The sequence below is a fragment of the Cherax quadricarinatus genome, chromosome 43, assembly GCF_038502225.1.
Source record: "Cherax quadricarinatus isolate ZL_2023a chromosome 43, ASM3850222v1, whole genome shotgun sequence".
Taxonomy (NCBI): domain Eukaryota; kingdom Metazoa; phylum Arthropoda; class Malacostraca; order Decapoda; family Parastacidae; genus Cherax; species Cherax quadricarinatus.
This window is the reverse complement of record NC_091334.1, coordinates 28,586,987-28,605,148: the sequence shown is the minus strand read 5'-3', so window position 1 is coordinate 28,605,148 and position 18,162 is coordinate 28,586,987. Positions and strand designations below refer to the sequence as shown.

General features: G+C 40.8%; 1 protein-coding gene across 3 annotated transcripts in view; it reads left to right on the top strand.

Moving 5' to 3' along the window:
- Positions 1 to 2,501: 2,501 nt before the first annotated feature.
- LOC128694185 (uncharacterized) overlaps positions 2,502 to 18,162 on the top strand; it is an 89,145-nt gene continuing 73,484 nt past the window's right edge. Inside the window, exon 1 of one of the 3 annotated variants that reach the window (XM_070093811.1) lies at positions 2,502 to 2,597. The gene's annotated coding sequence lies outside the window, so the exon portion shown is untranslated. Of the gene's footprint in view, positions 2,809 to 18,162 lie in introns of all 3 variants that reach the window. The other 2 variants (XM_070093813.1, XM_070093812.1) reach the window with 2 other exon arrangements.

The window sequence follows — 18,162 nt, the reverse complement described above, 5'->3', positions numbered from 1 at the left end:
CAACAGTGAACCTTAACATGAGTCACTAACCACAGCTCAGGCAACAGTGAACCTTAACATGAGTCACTAACCACAGCTCAGGCAACAGTGAACATTAACATGAGTCACTAACCACAGCTCAGGCAACAGTGAACCTTAACATGAGTCACTAACTGCAGCTCAGGCAGCAGTGAACATTAACATGAGTCACTAACCACAGCTCAGGCAGCAGTGAACATTAACATGAGTCACTAACTGCAGCTCAGGCAACAGTGAACCTTAACATGAGTCACTAACCACAGCTCAGGCAACAGTGAACCTTAACATGAGTCACTAACCGCAGCTCAGGCAGCAGTGAACATTAACATGAGTCACTAACTGCAGCTCAGGCAACAGTGAACCTTAACATGAGTCACTAACCACAGCTCAGGCAACAGTGAACATTAACAAGTCACTAACCACAGCTCAGGCAACAGTGAACCTTAACATGAGTCACTAACCACAGCTCAGGCAACAGTGAATATTAACATGAGTCACTAACCACAGCTCAGGCAACAGTGAACATTAACATGAGTCACTAACCACAGCTCAGGCAACAGTGAACATTAACATGAGTCACTAACAACAGCTCAGGCAGCAGTGAACATTAACATGAGTCACTAACCACAGCTCAGGCAACAGTGAACATTAACATGAGTCACTAACAACAGCTCAGAAAGCAGTGAACATTAACATGAGTCACTAACCACAGCTCAGGCAGCAGTGAACATTAACATGAGTCACTAACCACAGCTCAGGCAACAGTGAACATTAACATGAGTCACTAACAACAGCTCAGGCAGCAGTGAACATTAACATGAGTCACTAAACACAGCTCAGGCAACAGTGAACATTAACATGAGTCACTAACCGCAGCTCAGGCAACAATGAACCTTAACATGAGTCACTAACCGCAGCTCAGGCAACAGTGAACCTTAACATGAGTCACTAACCGCAGCTCAGGCAACAGTGAACCTTAACATGAGTCACTAACTGCAGCTCAGGCAACAGTGAACCTTAACATGAGTCACTAACCGCAGCTCAGGCAACAGTGAACCTTAACATGAGTCACTAACCGCAGCTCAGGCAACAGTGAACCTTAACATGAGTCACTAACCGCAGCTCAGGCAACAGTGAACCTTAACATGAGTCACTAACCGCAGCTCAGGCAACAGTGAACCTTAACATGAGTCACTAACTGCAGCTCAGGCAACAGTGAACCTTAACATGAGTCACTAACCACAGCTCAGGCAGCAGTGAACATTAACATGAGTCACTAACTGCAGCTCAGGCAACAGTGAACCTTAACATGAGTCACTAACCACAGCTCAGGCAACAGTGAACCTTAACATGAGTCACTAACCGCAGCTCAGGCAACAGTGAACCTTAACATGAGTCACTAACCGCAGCTCAGGCAACAGTGAACCTTAACATGAGTCACTAACCACAGCTCAGGCAACAGTGAACCTTAACATGAGTCACTAACCGCAGCTCAGGCAACAGTGAACCTTAACATGAGTCACTAACCGCAGCTCAGGCAACAGTGAACCTTAACATGAGTCACTAACCACAGCTCAGGCAACAGTGAACCTTAACATGAGTCACTAACCGCAGCTCAGGCAACAGTGAACCTTAACATGAGTCACTAACCGCAGCTCAGGCAACAGTGAACCTTAACATGAGTCACTAACCACAGCTCAGGCAACAGTGAACCTTAACATGAGTCACTAACCGCAGCTCAGGCAACAGTGAACCTTAACATGAGTCACTAACCGCAGCTCAGGCAACAGTGAACCTTAACATGAGTCACTAACCACAGCTCAGGCAACAGTGAACCTTAACATGAGTCACTAACCACAGCTCAGGCAACAGTGAACATTAACATGAGTCACTAACCACAGCTCAGGCAACAGTGAACATTAACATGAGTCACTAACAACAGCTCAGGCAACAGTGAGGCAGCAGTGAACTATTAACATTAACATGAGTCACTAACAACAGCTCAGGCAACAGTGAACATTAACATGAGTCACTAACCACAGCTCAGGCAACAGTTAACCTTAACATGAGTCACTAACCACAGCTCAGGCAACAGTGAACATTAACATGAGTCACTAACCACAGCTCAGGCAGCAGTGAACATTAACATGAGTCACTAACCACAGCTCAGGCAGCAGTGAACATTAACATGAGTCACTAACCACAGCTCAGGCAACAGTGAACATTAACATGAGTCACTAACCACAGCTCAGGCAACAGTGAACATTAACATGAGTCACTAACCACAGCTCAGGCAACAGTGAACATTAACATGAGTCACTAACCACAGCTCAGGCAACAGTGAACCTTAACATGAGTCACTAACCACAGCTCAGGCAACAGTGAACATTAACATGAGTCACTAACAACAGCTCAGGCAACAGTGAACATTAACATGAGTCACTAACCACAGCTCAGGCAACAGTGAACATTAACATGAGTCACTAACCACAGCTCAGGCAACAGTGAACCTTAACATGTGTCAACAAACAACTTTGTTGTGGCAACTCGTGTGGCTCAGTTAATCTCGTTTTATTTAGGTTTGTGGTAATTCAGCCGCTGTATCAAGGTAGGCCTTAGTAGGCCTATCTATATTATGAGTGTGTCAAGTGTGTTAACCTGAGCTACGAGCAACAGGCTGCCTGTCATTATTATTATTATAATAAAAAAAGAAGCGCTAAGCCACAAGGACTATACAGCAGGCTGCCTGTCAGAACTTGTGTTACAGATGGTGACACTTTAGGGTTCAAGGTAAGGTTCAAGATAGTTCAAGGTAGGGTTCAAGATAGTTCAAGGTAGGGTTCAAGATAGTTCAAGGTAGGGTTCAAGATGGTTCAAGGTAGGGTTCAAGATAGTTCAAGGTAGGGTTCAAGATAGTTCAAGGTAGGGTTCAAGATAGTTCAAGGTAGGGTTCAAGATAGGGTTCCAGATAGTTCAAGGTAGGGTTCAAGATAGTTCAAGGTAGGGTTCAAGATAGTTCAAGGTAGGGTTCAAGATAGTTCAAGGTAGGGTTCAAGATAGTTCAAGGTAGGGTTCAAGATAGTTCAAGGTAGGGTTCAAGATAGGGTTCCAGATAGTTCAAGGTAGGGTTCAAGATAGTTCAAGGTAGGGTTCAAGATAGTTCAAGGTAGGGTTCAAGATAGTTCAAGGTAGGGTTCAAGATAGTTCAAGGTAGGGTTCAAGATAGTTCAAGGTAGGGTTCAAGATAGTTCAAGGTAGGGTTCAAGATAGTTCAAGGTAGGGTTCAAGATAGGGTTCCAGATAGTTCAAGGTAGGGTTCAAGATAGTTCAAGGTAGGGTTCAAGATAGTTCAAGGTAGGGTTCAAGATAGTTCAAGGTAGGGTTCAAGATAGTTCAAGGTAGGGTTCAAGATAGTTCAAGGTAGGGTTCAAGATAGTTCAAGGTAGGGTTCAAGATGGTTCAAGGTAGGGTTCAAGATAGTTCAAGGTAGGGTTCAAGATAGTTCAAGGTAGGGTTCAAGATAGTTCAAGGTAGGGTTCAAGATAGTTCAAGGTAGGGTTCAAGATAGTTCAAGGTAGGGTTCAAGATAGTTCAACGTAGGGTTCAAGATGGTTGAAGGTAGGGTTCAAGATGGTTCAAGGCAGGGTTCAAGATAGTTCAAGGTAGGGTTCAAGATAGTTCAAGGTAGGGTTCAAGATAGTTCAAGGTAGGGTTCAAGATAGTTCAAGGTAGGGTTCAAGATAGTTCAAGGTAGGGTTCAAGATGGTTGAAGGTAGGGTTCAAGATGGTTCAAGGCAGGGTTCAAGATAGTTCAAGGTAGGGTTCAAGATAGTTCAAGGTAGGGTTCAAGATAGTTCAAGGTAGGGTTCAAGATGGTTCAAGGTAGGGTTCAAGATAGTTCAAGGTAGAGTTCAAGATAGTTCAAGGTAGGGTTCAAGATAGTTCAAAGTAGGGTTCAAGATGGTTCAAGGTAGGGCTCAAGATAGTTCAAGGTAGGGTTCAAGATAGTTCAAGGCAGGGTTCAAGATGGTTCAAGGTAGGGTTCAAGATAGTTCAAGGCAGGGTTCAAGATGGTTCAAGGTAGGGTTCAAGATAGTTCAAGGTAGGGTTCAAGATGGTTCAAGGTAGGGTTCAAGATGGTTCAAGGTAGGGTTCAAGATGGTTCAAGGTAGGGTTCAAGATGGTTCAAGGCAGAGTTCAAGGTAGGGTTCAAGATAGTTCAAGGTAGGGTTCAAGATGGTTCAAGGTAGGGTTCAAGATGGTTCAGGGTAGGGTTCAAGATGGTTCAAGGTAGGGTTCAAGATGGTTGAAGGTAGGGTTCAAGATGGTTCAAGGTAGGGTTCAAGATGGTTCAAGGTAGGGTTCAAGATGGTTCAAGGCAGGGTTCAAGATGGTTCAAGGTAGGGTTCAAGATGGTTCAAGGTAGGGTTCAAGATGGTTGAAGGTAGGGTTCAAGATGGTTCAAGGTAGGGTTCAAGATGGTTCAAGGTAGAATTCAAGATGGTTCAAGGCAGGGTTCAAGATGGTTCAAGGCAGGGTTCAAGATAGTTGAAGGTGGGGTTCAAGAAAGTTCAAGGTAGGGTTCAAGATGGTTCAAGGTAGGGTTCAAGATGGTTCAAGGCAGGGTTCAAGATGGTTCAAGGTAGGGTTCAAGATGGTTCAAGGTAGGGTTCAAGATGGTTCAAGGTAGGGTTCAAGATGATTCAAGGTAGGGTTCAAGATCGTTCAAGGCAGGGTTCAAGATACTTCAAGGCAGGGTTCAAGATGGTTCAAGGCAGGGTTCAAGATGGTTCAAGGTAGGGTTCAAGATGGTTCAAGGTAGGGTTCAAGATGGTTCAAGGCAGGGTTCAAGATGGTTCAAGGTAGGGTTCAAGATGGTTCAAGGTAGGGTTCAAGATGGTTCAAGGCAGGGTTCAAGATACTTCAAGGCAGGGTTCAAGATGGTTCAAGGCAGGGTTCAAGATGGTTGAAGGTAGGGTTCAAGATGGTTCAAGGTAGGGTTCAAGATGGTTGAAGGTAGGGTTCAAGATGGTTCAAGGTAGGGTTCAAGATGGTTCAAGGTAGGGTTCAAGGCAGGGTTCAAGATGGTTCAAGGTAGGGTTCAAGATGGTTCAAGGTAGGGTTCAAGATGGTTCAAGGTAGGGTTCAAGATGGTTCAAGGTAGGGTTCAAGATGGTTCAAGGCAGGGTTCAAGATGGTTCCAGGCAGGGTTCAAGATAGTTGAAGGTAGGGTTCAAGAAAGTTCAAGGTAGGGTTCAAGATGGTTCAAGGCAGGGTTCAAGATGGTTCAAGGCAGGGTTCAAGATGGTTCAAGGTAGGGTTCAAGATGGTTCAAGGCAGGGTTCAAGATAGGGTTCAAGATAGTTGAAGGTAGGGTTCAAGAAAGTTCAAGGTAGGGTTCAAGATGGTTCAAGGTAGGGTTCAAGATGGTTCAAGGCAGGGTTCAAGATGGTTCAAGGTAGGGTTCAAGATGGTTCAAGGTAGGGTTCAAGATGGTTCAAGGCAGGGTTCAAGATGGTTCAAGGTAGGGTTCAAGATGGTTCAAGGTAGGGTTCAAGATGATTCAAGGTAGGGTTCAAGATGGTTCAAGGTAGGGTTCAAGATGGTTCAAGGCAGGGTTCAAGATGGTTCAAGGTAGGGTTCAAGATGGTTCAAGGTAGGGTTCAAGATGGTTCAAGGTAGGGTTCAAGATGATTCAAGGTAGGGTTCAAGATGGTTCAAGGTAGGGTTCAAGATGATTCAAGGTAGGGTTCAAGATGGTTCAAGGTAGGGTTCAAGATGGTTCAAGGTAGGGTTCAAGATGATTCAAGGTAGGGTTCAAGATGGTTCAAGGTAGGGTTCAAGATGGTTCAAGGCAGGGTTCAAGATGGTTCAAGGTAGGGTTCAAGATGGTTCAAGGTAGGGTTCAAGATGGTTCAAGGTAGGGTTCAAGATGATTCAAGGTAGGGTTCAAGATGGTTCAAGGTAGGGTTCAAGATGATTCAAGGCAGGGTTCAAGATGGTTCAAAATAGGGTTCAAGATGATTCAAGGTAGGGTTCAAGATGGTTCAAGGTAGGGTTCAAGATGGTTCAAGGCATGGTTCAAGATCTTTCAAGGTAGGGTTCAAGATGGTTCAAGGTAGGGTTCAAGATGGTTCAAGGTAGGGTTCAAGATGATTCAAGGTAGGGTTCAAGATCGTTCAAGGCAGGGTTCAAGATGGGTCAAGGTAGGGTTCAAGATGGTTCAATGTGTGGAAAATTGCATTTACTTGGATGTATCATTATGTACGTAACAGTAAATGAAGATAGATAATTATTATTTATCAGTTAGACAAGTAGGAATTTGGGACACCTAGGCCACAAAAAATGTCCCCCTTCAATACCTACCACTGTCATATCCACAAGTTGCTCTGGACCTATTAATTAAATGAAATATACATCACCAGGAATGCTGGTAAATATATAAATTTGTGGACTGTATATTAAAATTAAAAAAGGATTATAGTATATACACACATTTATATAACAGAAGGAGAATATATTTTAATCATAACACTCACCAATTTGACTGGAGATTAATTTGTATCATACTCAGAAAACCTCACTGTCTATACATGAAAATAACTGGCCAGAGTTATAACATAACAGACTTATCTGAGGTTCCTGGAGCTGTCTTGTCCAGTCGCCTGATATCTCAAGTTATGCAGGAATGCACATCCAACAATTTTGCCTCCTATTTGAGAGGTGTTAGCCCAATTTTAACCTCTAGAGCACGAAAAATTCTTCCCATTACACTAACGCTTCTAGTCCAAATTCAAACAAAATGGTGACTCCTGTCTGCGCAGGCGCAGTTCCAGTTTCCCATTTTCGATAACATACTTCTTTTAAAAATACAATATAGGGCATCTATTTACCTATAAATTACCGTATTTCCAGAAAATATACAGTATTTTCCACACTGCGGCCAGGCGGAGGTTGTTGCTAAACGACTCAAATTGCTGATTTGGCAACGGTGGAGGACCTGGGTACATATAGGATCTGGCATCCACACAGCGACATATTACACAAGATTTAATCACCCTTTTTACACTTTGCCGTCCTTGTGGAATCCAGAAAGTTTCTCTAATACAATTTAAGGTATCTTGCACCCCACCATGCATTACATTTTTATGGGCATTTAGCACAAGTAAATTTGTTAGATGATGAGTTTTGGGCAGTAAGATAGGGTGTTTAGCATAATCACCCAATTCAGCATTTTGTAACCTACCTCTGCACCTAATTACATTGTTCTCCAAATACACCCCCAATTTCTCTATTATGGAACCTTTCACAATTTTTCTTTCCATCATCAATTTAATCTCATTTCCATAGATTTCCTCCTGTACCCTCTTTATCCAATATTCAAGAGGATGTGAAAACTTATATGATATATTCATCTTGTTTAGAAATTTAAACACCAACTTAGTTACATTGATTAGTTTGGGTAAAGAAGAATATCTATTTATATCATTTGCTAAGGGAGGACAAACTACTGGAGCGGTGGTCACAGTAATTTCAACAGGAGCAATATACGCCTTTTGTACAGGCAAATTAGCTTTATTTACCAACCAGCTCGGTCCTTTAAACCATCATACAGCATTTACAAATTTAGCATAAGATAAACCTCGAGACAAGAAATCAGCTGGATTCTCCTCACCAGGTATATGATTAAATGTTAACGTATGCTGACCCAAACTATTATACTTCTCTTGCATCTGATTAATTTCAGCGACTCTGTTTTGTACGTACACAATTTTACTGTTTCCATTACGAATCCATTGTAAGGATACCTCATTATCAGACCAAATTACAGTGTCGCTAATATTTATCTCATGCAACTTATTTCTTATATAATTAGCTAATTTGACACCTACATAAATAGCTGTTAATTCCAACTGAGGTAAGGTATGTGATTTAATTGGAGACACTTTAGCTTTAGACATAACAAGAGAAATAACACTATTACATTGATGATAAGCAACTGCTCCATATGCCAATTTTGAAGCATCACAAAAAATGTGGAGTACATTTTTCACATTTGGATTGGCCACCTGGCGTGGGAACTCCAACATTGGAAATTTTTCATAATCACCAATTAATTCGTCCCACCTGTTAATGAATTCCTCAGGTAGAATTTCATCCCAAGCACATTTAAGTTTCCATGCTTCCTGTATTAATTATTTCCCTCTTATAGTAAGGGGTGACACTAAACCTAGTGGATCAAAACATTTGGAAACTTCAGCAAGCAAAACTCCCTTAGTTAATTTATTGGACATACTGTAATTATTAGGTTTTAACATTAACAAATCTCTCTCAGTATCCCAAGTTAATCCCAATACATTACTACATTTTGGCACTTCATCTCCAGGGAAATCTTTACTTATTTTGTCCTTTAATTTGGACGAATTACTATTCCATTCCCTCAGAGGCATATTTGCACTTTGCATTATTTCATTAGCCTCTCCATAAGTCATTAACAGTTCCTCTTCAGTTGACATCACACCCAGGAAATTGTCCACATAAAATTGTTTGCTCATTACTTTACTCAATGGACTTTCCATACGTTTAAGGTGTGCATTTATCGTCGCTTGAAGTAGGAACAGACTGGATGTAGCACCTGGATGTAGCACCAAATAATACGCTACTAAAGCGAAAGGTTTTCAGAGGGCTAAGTGGGTCAATAGGATTCTCAGGCCATAAGAAGCGGGTACAATCCCGGTCAGCCTCTTGTAAACCCACTCTTAGGAAAGCTTTACTTATGTCAGCCGTAAAGGCATAATGCTTCACTCTGAAATTTAATAAGATATCTCCTAATTTTTCCGTCAGCGATGGACCTGTCATCAAACAGTCATTTAAACTAGGTACATTTTTGTTGCTCCTGGCACTACAGTTAAACACAATCCTCAAAGGAGTGGTCTTAGAATCCTTCTTCACTCCGTGATGTGGCAAATAGTGACCATAAATTTTGGCTTGCTCAGGAGGTACCTCTTCTATAAATTTATTAATTAACTGCTCAGCAATTATATCATTATAGGCAGTTAACAATTCTGGTGTCTTACTCAGTTCGTGGAGCTGAGCCTTTAATTGTCCATATGCCATTCTGTAATTAGTGGGCAATTCTGGATGGTTCAGTCTCCACAGAAGTCGTACCCAGTATTGTCCAGATTCAAATTTTACATGTCTCAGGTATTGTTCTTGAGTAAAAGAATCGTCTGAACTTTCTTCATTTACATTTATTCCAATGCTGTCTAATTCCCACAATTTATGCACTGGCTCAACACCATCCTCTATGAAAGAATTATACTGGGGCACGACTTCATTAGTAAGACACACAGTTATGGTATTTGTAGTTTCCTCTAGTCATGAATTATTATTATGAGGAATCCTACTATACATTACATGGCCTCCTGCAGTCTTTAAAAGGGTGACACCACATTTCTTTACCATACCCTTTACAAAGGAGGCATAATAGTCACTACCTATCAAAATATTTATTGGGCCTACAGAATCATCACTTGACCAGAAGGTGCTAAATTTACATTATGTGAGAGTCTTTCTGTAGCTTTACTAAGCCCTACTGTAGATATTTTCTCTGGAAGTCTATCTACAATTACTGCATTAACACGTTTTTTCTCATTGCCCAACCTGACAGTTACATAAACAGTGTCATACAATTGAGCCCTTTTATCAGAGAGAAAACCAGATAATTTTAGAGTGGTAGGATCTCCCATCTGTACTTTCATACCATCAAGACATTTTCGTTTTATGAAAGTACGCTGGGATCCCTGGTCCAATAATGCAGTTACATTTTTTGATTTATGCCTTTTATCATCATTTTTTACCTGTAACACAGGTAAGGCTACTTCAGCAAAATCATCATTATTAACATTAGCAGCAATTTTTACATTAGCCACTGTTGTGTCAGGATTGTCAACATTATCATTATTATCAACATTATCATATAGACCTTTACACATGACTATATGGTGTCTTCCTTTGTGACATTGATAACAGAAGTTTAATTTGGCATAACAATCCTTTACATTGTGATTACCCAAACACCTGATACATCTGTCAAGTTCCTCCAATCTTTCAACTTTATCATTCCATGAATTGTATGCATTGCATTTCTTAGAAAAATGAGTACCCTTGCAGAAAAGACAATCTCTCTTTTCTCTGACTGGTTTCTTATTAACTGGGCTACTCTTAGAAGGGTACTTATTCTTCTTACTTTGTTGAGAATCATTATTTCTGATTCTTGCTACTTGATATGCACCTATGCAACTATTTTTAGGAAATGAATTTGCACTTTGCATTATTTCATTAGCCTCTCCATAAGTCATTAACAGTTCCTCTTCAGTTGACATCACACCCAGGAAATTGTCCACATAAAATTGTTTGCTCATTACTTTACTCAATGGACTTTCCATACGTTTAAGGTGTGCATTTATCGTCGCTTGAAGTAGGAACAGACTGGATGTAGCACCTGGATGTAGCACCAAATAATACGCTACTAAAGCGAAAGGTTTTCAGAGGGCTAAGTGGGTCAATAGGATTCTCAGGCCATAAGAAGCGGGTACAATCCCGGTCAGCCTCTTGTAAACCCACTCTTAGGAAAGCTTTACTTATGTCAGCCGTAAAGGCATAATGCTTCACTCTGAAATTTAATAAGATATCTCCTAATTTTTCCGTCAGCGATGGACCTGTCATCAAACAGTCATTTAAACTAGGTACATTTTTGTTGCTCCTGGCACTACAGTTAAACACAATCCTCAAAGGAGTGGTCTTAGAATCCTTCTTCACTCCGTGATGTGGCAAATAGTGACCATAAATTTTGGCTTGCTCAGGAGGTACCTCTTCTATAAATTTATTAATTAACTGCTCAGCAATTATATCATTATAGGCAGTTAACAATTCTGGTGTCTTACTCAGTTCGTGGAGCTGAGCCTTTAATTGTCCATATGCCATTCTGTAATTAGTGGGCAATTCTGGATGGTTCAGTCTCCACGGAAGTCGTACCCAGTATTGTCCAGATTCAAATTTTACATGTCTCAGGTATTGTTCTTGAGTAAAAGAATCGTCTGGACTTTCTTCATTTACATTTATTCCAATGCTGTCTAATTCCCACAATTTATGCATTGGCTCAACACCATCCTCTATGAAAGAATTATACTGGGGCACGACTTCATGAGTAAGACACACAGTTATGGTATTTGTAGTTTCCTCTAGTCATGAATTATTATTATGAGGAATCCTACTATACATTACATGGCCTCCTGCAGTCTTTAAAAGGGTGACACCACATTTCTTTACCATACCCTTTACAAAGGAGGCATAATAGTCACTACCTATCAAAATATTTATTGGGCCTACAGAATCATCACTTGACCAGAAGGTGCTAAATTTACATTATGTGAGAGTCTTTCTGTAGCTTTACTAAGCCCTACTGTAGATATTTTCTCTGGAAGTCTATCTACAATTACTGCATTAACACGTTTTTTCTCATTGCCCAACCTGACAGTTACATAAACAGTGTCATACAATTGAGCCCTTTTATCAGAGAGAAAACCAGATAATTTTAGAGTGGTAGGATCTCCCATCTGTACTTTCATACCATCAAGACATTTACGTTTTATGAAAGTACGCTGGGATCCCTGGTCCAGTAATGCAGTTACATTTTTTGATTTATGCCTTTTATCATCAATTTTTACCTGTAACACAGGTAAGGCTACTTCAGCAAAACCATCATTATTAACATTAGCAGCAATTTTTACATTAGCCACTGTTGTGTCAGGATTGTCAACATTATCATTATTATCAACATTATCATATAGACCTTTACACATGACTATATGGTGTCTTCCTTTGTGACATTGATAACAGAAGTTTAATTTGGCATAACAATCCTTTACATTGTTATTACCCAAACACCTGATACATCTGTCAAGTTCCTCCAATCTTTCAACTTTATCATTCCATGAATTCTATGCAATGCAATTCTTAGAAAAATGAGTACCCTTGCAGAAAAGACAATCTCTCTTTGACTGGTTTCTTATTAACTGGGCTACTCTTAGGAGGGTACTTATTCTTCTTACTTTGTGGAGAATCATTATTTCTGATTCTTGCTACTTGATATGCACCAATCTAACTCTTTTTAGGAAATGAATTTTGATTATTACCATTGGGATAATTTTTCCCTTTGTGAAACTTGACAGATACCTCAGAGTTATTATGTGTTGCATCTTTAAAATGAGTTAGTTGGCTGGTCTGCAACTGCACAATTAATTCTTGTAGACCTAGTCGTATTTCCTCCAGTCCAAAATAACCTTTGTGATATTTATTTGAGAGCCATTAAAGTGTTTTACAACTTAATTTATTCTGTACCATGGCACTCAGTAACCAGTCTGATTCCTTCAGATTATATTTATTACTTAAAGTTTTGAGAGTGCTCTCCAGTTTAACTCGAAACTGCTGTAAACCTTTGTAAGTGTGATCTGGAGATTTTAAACTAACAATGATATTCACTAGATCCAACCTACTTTGTTCTATATTACCATAAGTGACTTTCAACAAGTCAACTGCTTCCTTGTAAGAGTCATCTACATTGGGAAAGGCTTGTATGAGTATGTGAGCATCTCCTCTTACCTGTCCTTTGAGGTAAAATAATTTAGTTACACAGGCTAGGTCACTCCTGTCATGCACAGCTGCTTTAAAAATTGACCAAAACTCCTCCCAGTTTTCTCCAGGATTAAACACAGGTAAACATAGTTCTGGGAGTTTTGGCAAAGACATATTATTTGTTGGAGCAGACTGACCAACTGCCTGGTTTACACATTTTAATTTATTCAAGGCCTGACTTTTACAAGAATCTTTTCCTCTAATTCATAATACTGATTAATCATGAGATCTATTTCAGTCTCATCTACACAGTTTACTAATAAATCTCCTTCATATTTGTTGTAATATAATTTGTATGAATCATATCTATTACCTAAAGCATCTAAATACAATTTTAAATCATCAGTATTCACAGTTTCTTGATTCATTAATTCCAAACATTTATTGTATGCTTTTGTTACATGCCCCTTTCTAGCTTGCAGTGAAGCTTTTTTTGCTCTATATTCCATATGTTTGTCTTCTGCATTAATTTCCTCAATTTCAGCTATGATGTAATGTATTAAATTCAACCCAATTAATAACACTGATTACAACTTACAACACTGATACAACTTACCTTTGAATAAATCCTAGCTACTTGAGCTTAGCAATTACATATAAAAAATTGTAATATAAATTTTAAATGTACATGAGCTTAGCAATTACACATACACTGCTATAAATCTTGGCCAGAATTGGCTTATCAAAATTAATATTGTACAAATACATTAATATAAATCCTAGCCATCTTGGCTTTGCAAAATTAATATTATACACAATATAATTAGCTACACTTGGCTTATCAATTACACATACACTGATATAAATCTTGGCTAGAATTGTCTTATCAAATTAATATTGTACAAATACATTAATATAAATCCTAGCCACTTTGGCTTTGCAAAATTAATATTATACACATTAATATAATCTTTAGCCACTACACATTAAGTAAATTTGTGAATTTAACATCCACCTCCTTCTGTCATTTCACATATAATTATTAATGACTTCACTAATTACATCTGGTTCGAAGGACCAACGGGCAAATTAAATGTGGAAAATTGCATTTACTTGGATGTATCATTATATACATAACAGTAAATGAAGATAGATAATTATTATTTATCAGTTAGACAAGTAGGAATTTGGGACACCTAGGTCACAAAAAATGTCCCCCTTCGATACCTACCACTCATATCCACAAGTTGCTCTGGACCTATTAATTAAATGAAATATACATCACCAGGAATGCTGGTAAATATATAAATTTGTGGACTGTATATTAAAATTAAAAAAAGATTATAGTATATACACACATTTATATAACAGAAGGAGAATATATTTTAATCATAACACTCACTAATTTGACTGGAGATTAATTTGTATCATACTCAGAAAACCTCACTGTCTATACATGAAAATAACAACTGGCCAGAGTTATAACATAACAGACTTATCTGAGGTTCCTGGAGCTGTCTTGTCCAGTCGCCTGATATCTCAAGTTATGCAGAAATGCACATCCAACAATTTTGCCTCCTATTTGAGAGGTGTCAGCCCAATTTTAACCTCTAGAGCACGAAAAATTCTTCCCATTACACTAACGCTTCTAGTCCAAATTCAAACAAAATGGTGACTCCTGTCTGCGCAGGCACAGGTCCAGTTTCCCATTTTCGATAACATACTTCTTTTAAAAATACAATATAGGGCATCTATTTACCTATAAATTACCGTATTTCTGGAAAATATACATGTACAGTATTTTCCACACAAGGTAGGGTTCAAGATGGTTCAAGGCAGGGTTCAAGATGGTTCAAGGCAGGGTTCAAGATGGTTCAAGGCAGGGTTCAAGATGGTTCAAGGCAGGGTTCAAGATGGTTCAAGGCAGGGTTCAAGATGGTTCAAGATAGTTCAAGGTAGGGTTCAAGATGGTTCAAGGCAGGGTTCAAGATGGTTCAAGGCAGGGTTCAAGATGGTTCAAGGCAGGGTTCAAGATGGTTCAAGATAGTTCAAGGTAGGGTTCAAGATGGTTCAAGGCAGGGTCCAGGATGGTTCAAGGCAGGGTTCAAGATGGTTCAAGGCAGGGTTCAAGATGGTTCAAGGCAGGGTTCAAGATGGTTCAAGGCAGGGTTCAGGATGGTTCAAGGCAGGGTTCAAGATGGTTCAAGGCATGGTTCAAGATGGTTCAAGGCAGGGTTCAAGGTGGTTCAAGGCAGGGTTCAAGATGATTCAAGGTAGGGTTCAAGATTGTTCAAGGCAGGGTTCAAGATGGTTCAAGGTAGGGTTCAAGATGGCTCAAGGCAGGGTTCAAGATAGTTCAAGGCAGGGTTCAAGGCAAGGTTCAAGATGGTTCAAGGTAGGGTTCAAGATGGCTCAAGGCAGGGTTCAAAATGGTTCAAGGCAGGGTTCAAGATGGTTCAAGGTAGGGTTCATGATGGCTCAAGGCAGGATTCAAGATGGTTCAAGGCAGGGTTCAAGATGGTTCAAGGTAGGGTTCAAGATGGCTCAAGGCAGGGTTCAAGATGGTTCAAGGTAGGGTTCAAGATGGCTCAAGGCAGTTATCATGTGGGAGTTCGATACGTGGATTAGGTAAGAAATACTCACGTAGGCTGTTATTACGTATAATTGCAGTTATGTGGACAGAGCCCTTGCCAGCCGTACCTATCTCACTCGCTCCTCTCGTAATACTGACTGGCCGCCCACAGTACCCTATGTGAGGGGGCCTTTGATACTGCTGAGGTCAGCACAATATGAATTCAGATAGTGACTCAGGCAGAGACGGTAAGTCGTTGAGTCAACGGTACCTGGTTACTGGTAACTGGTTACTACTACTGAGAGCTATATGAATTCAGATAGTGACTCAGGCAGAGACGGTTGGTCGTTGAGTCAACGGTACCTGGTTACTGGTAACTGGTTACTACTACTGAGACAGGGTTCAAGGAAGGATTCAAGATGGTTCAAGGCAGGGTTCAAGATGGTTCAAGGTAGGGTTCAAGATGGCTCAAGGCAGGGTTCAAGATGGTTCAAGGTTGGGTTCAAGGCAGGGATCAAGATGGTTCAAGGAAGGGTTCAAGATGGCTCAAGGCAGGGTTCAAGATGGTTCAAGGCAAGGTTCAAGATGATTCAAGGTAGGGTTCAAGATGGCTCAAGGCAGGGTTCAAGGCAGGATTCAAGATGGTTCAAGGCAGGGTTCAAGATGGTTCAAGGTAGGGTTCAAGATGGCTCAAGGCAGGGTTCAAGGCAGGATTCAAGATGGTTCAAGGCAGGGTTCAAGATGGTTCAAGGTAGGGTTCAAGATGGTTCAAGGCAGGGTTCAAAATGGTTCAAGGCAGGGTTCAGATGGTTCAAGATGGTTCAAGGCAGGGTTCAAAATGGTTCAAGGCAGGGTTCAGATGGTTCAAGATGGTTCAAGGCAGGGTTCAAGGAAGAGGTGAAGATGGTTCAAGTCAGGGCTCAAGATGGTTCAAGGCAGGGTTCAAGATGGTTCCTGGAGTTTACCTGGAGAGAGTTCCGGGGGTCAACGCCCCCACGGTCTGTGACCAGGCCTCCTGGTGGATCAGAGCCTGTTCAACCAGGCTGTTACTGCTGGCTGCACACTATCCAACGTACGAGCCACAGCCCGGCTGGTCAGGTACCGATTTTAGGTGCTTGTCTAGTGCCAGCTTGAAGACAGTCAGGGGTCTGTTGGTAATCCCCCTTATGTATGCTGGAAGGCGGTTGAACAGTCTCGGGCCCCTGACACTTACTGTATTGTCTCTTAACGTGCTAGTGACATCCCTGCTTTTCATTGGGGGGATGTTGCATCGTCTGCCAAGTCTTTTGCTTTCATTGTGAGTGATTTTTGTGTGCAAGTTCGGTACTAGTCCCTCTAGGATTTTCCAGGTGTATATAATCATGTATCTCTCCCGCCTGCATTCCAGGGAGTACAGGTTCAGGAACTTCAAGCGCTCCCAGTAATTGAGGTGTTTTATCTCCGTTTTGTGCGCCATGAAGGTTCTCTGTACATTTTCTAGGTCAGCAATTACACCTGCCTTGAAAGGTGCTGTTAGTGTGCAGCAATATTCCAGCCTAGATAGAACAAGCGACCTGATGAGTGTCATCATGGGCTTGGCATCCCTAGTTTTGAAGGTTCTCATTATCCATCCTGTCATTTTTCTAGCAGCTGCGATTGATACATTGTTATGGTCCTTGAAGGTGAGATCCTCCGACGTGATCACTCCCAGGTCTTTGACGTTGGTTTTTCGCTCTATTTTGTGGCTGGAATTTGTTTTGTACTCTGATGAAGTTTTAATTTTCTCATGTTTACCATATCGGAGTAATTGAAATTTCTCATCGTTGAACTTCATATTGTTTTCTGCAGCCCATTGAAAGATTTGGTTGATGTCCGCCTGGAGCCTTGCAGTGTCTGCAATGGAAGACACTGTCATGCAGATTCGAGTGTCATCTGCAAAGGAAGACACGGTGCTGAGGCTGACATCCTTGTCTGTGTCAGATATGAGGATGAGAAACAAGATAGGAACGAGTACTGTGCCTTACGGAACAGAGCTTATCACCGCAGCTGCCTCAGACTTTACTCTGTTGACTACTGCTCTTTGTGTTCTGTTTGTAAGGAAATTATAGATGCATCTATCAACTTTTCCTGTTATTCCTTTAGCATGCATTTTGTGCGCTATTATGCCATGGTCACACTTGTCAAAGGCTTTTGCAAAGTCTGTATATATTGCATCTGCATTCTTTTTGTCTTTTTGTGCATCTAGGACCTTGTCGAAGTGATTCAGTAGTTGGGACAGACAGGAGCCACTTGTTCTAAACCCATGTTGCCCTGGGTTGTGTAATTGATGGGTATCTAGATGGGTGGCGATCTTGCTTCTTAGGACCCTTTCAAAGATTTTTATGATATGGGATGTTAACGCTGTCGGTCTGTAGTTCTTTGCTATTGCTTTACTGCCCCCTTTGTGGAGTGGGGCTATGTCTGTTGATTTTAGCAACTGTGGGATGACCCCAGTGTCCATGCTCCCTCTCCATAGGATGGTAAAAGCATGTGATAGGGGCTTCTTTCAGTTCATGATGAATACGGAGTTCCGTGAGTCTGGACCTGGGGCAGAGGGCATGGGCATGTCATTTATCGCCTGTTCGAAGTCATTTGGCGTCAGGATAATATCAGATAGGCTTGTGTTTACCAAATTCTGTGGCTCTTTCATAAAAAATTAATTTAGATCTTCGACTTTTAGTCTGGTTAGCAGCTTTCTAAAAGCTGAGTCATACTGGGACTTGAGTAGCTCACTCATTTCCTTGCTGTCATCTGTGTAGGACCCATCTTGTTTAAGTAGGGGCCCAATACTGGATGTTGCTCTCGGCTTTGATTTGGCATAAGAAAAGAAATATTTTAGGTTTCTTTCGATTTCATTTATGGCTTTTAGTTCTTCCTGTGATTCCTGACACCTATAAGATTCCTTTAGCTTTAGTTCA